Consider the following 1,978-nt stretch of genomic DNA (forward strand, 5'->3'; position numbering starts at 1 on the left):
CGATACCCTTACACAGTAACCTACTCAGGCTTCTCAGCATGCCTCATACTTTCCCTGTTCTGGGCTTCAAAGAATCCTTGACATTATCAGCAGTCAAGGACTTCACAGCATACCTGGCTTCAAAGCATCTCGGACACCATCAAAGTCCTGGGCTTTGGAGCATCCCTGGCTTTTCAGCATCCATGATACCATTAGTGTCCAGGCCTTCATAGCATCCCCACCAACGTCAGTGTCCAGTGCTTTGCAGCATCCCCACAACATTACACTCCTAACATTTCCCAGCATCCCAGATCCCTGACACAGTCACCTCTCTGGATTTCACAGCACCCAGACACCATCTGCGTCTTGGGCTTCACAGCATCCCTGATCCCCAACATCGTCTGCATCCCTGGCTTCGCAGCATTCTGGGCTTTACAGCATCACCAACACCATCTCCATACTGGACTTATTTTCATCCCCAACAAGGTCAACATCCTGGATTTTCCAGCCTTCCTGGTCCCCTTACACAGTCACCTTCCCAGCCTTTGGGGGCATTCCTGACATCATCAGCACTCTGGGTTTCGCAGCATCTCCAGCACCATCACCGTCCTGGGCTTCTAAGCATGGCCAACATCATCAGCAACCAGAGCATCATTCATATCATCCCTGGCTTTGCAGCATCCCCAATCCCATCAGAGTCCAGGGCTTTGCAGCATCTCAGACATATTCAGTGTCCTGAGTTTCACAGCATCCCTGACATCATCAGCATGCAGGCTTTCACAGCATCCAGGGCATTGCGTCATCCTTGACACCTTCAGCATCCAGGGCTTTGCAACAACCCCAACAGTGACCATCCTGGCTTCCCAGTATCTCCAGTCCCCGACACAGTCACCTTCCAGGGCTTCACAACATTTCTGGGTTCTCTGCATTCCCAGCTCTGTCAATATCCAGGGCATCTTAGCATCCTTGAACCCTCAGCATCCAGGGCATCACAGCATCCCTGACACAATCACCATCCTGTCCTTTGCAGTATGTCTGAAACCATCAGGACTATGGGATTCACTGCATGGTTGACACCATCAGCATCCCCAGTTTTACAGCATCTCTGAAACAGTCACCATCCCGGGATTCACAGCATGCCTCAAATCATCAGCATCTTGGGCTTCCCAACATCCCAGATGCTGTCAGAGTCCTGAACTTCACAGCATCCTGTCTGTGACACAGTCAGTGTTTGAGGCTTTGCAGCATCCTCGACATCATCAACATCCAGGGCTTCGCAACATTTTCGTCTTTGAAGCATCACCATCAGCATTCATGGTTCCACAGCATCCCTGACACTGTCAGCATCCCAGCTTCACATCAGTCCTAACACCATCAGAATTCACGGCTTCGTAGCATCCCCAAACACTGACACAATCACTGACCTGAGCTTTGGAGCATCTCTGCAATTGTCAGTGTCCAGGGCATTGCATAACCAATGACACAGTCAGCATCCTGAGCTTTGCAGAATCTCCGGCACCTTCATAGTCTTGGGTTTCACAATATTCCCGACACCATCAGTGTCTTCAGCTTTGCAGCATTCCCCAATCCCTGATAGAGTCATCTTCCCAGGTTTTCAGCATTTCCTATATCATCAGAGTCCTGGGCTTTGCTGCATCCCAGACACCATCAGCATCCAGAATATCGCAGGATCCTCCACACTCTCAGTGTCCAGGCTTAGCATCATCCCAGACACCTTCAGAGTTCTGGGATTTCCAGCATCCCCTGCCTGGCCACCCTGTGACATCCCCAGTCCAGTCCTCTCTCCACAACTTGCTCACTTCTGGAACCCTTTCTCCTCGAAGTCAGCAGCTTCCTGGACACCTAGACAAGTGAGCAGTCCCCAGTAGATGAAAAAAGCTGTTCCCAGATAGACATTTGGAGCCCCTTACTTGCAAAAACAGTAGTGTAAATATGAACCCTGGTTGAGGGACCTGCAGGGGTCGGGAGTGGGGCCAAG

The sequence above is a fragment of the Alexandromys fortis genome, unplaced genomic scaffold, assembly GCF_014885135.2.
Source record: "Alexandromys fortis isolate MF-2015 unplaced genomic scaffold, M_Fortis_MF-2015_v1.1 scaffold_364, whole genome shotgun sequence".
Classification (NCBI taxonomy): domain Eukaryota; kingdom Metazoa; phylum Chordata; class Mammalia; order Rodentia; family Cricetidae; genus Alexandromys; species Alexandromys fortis.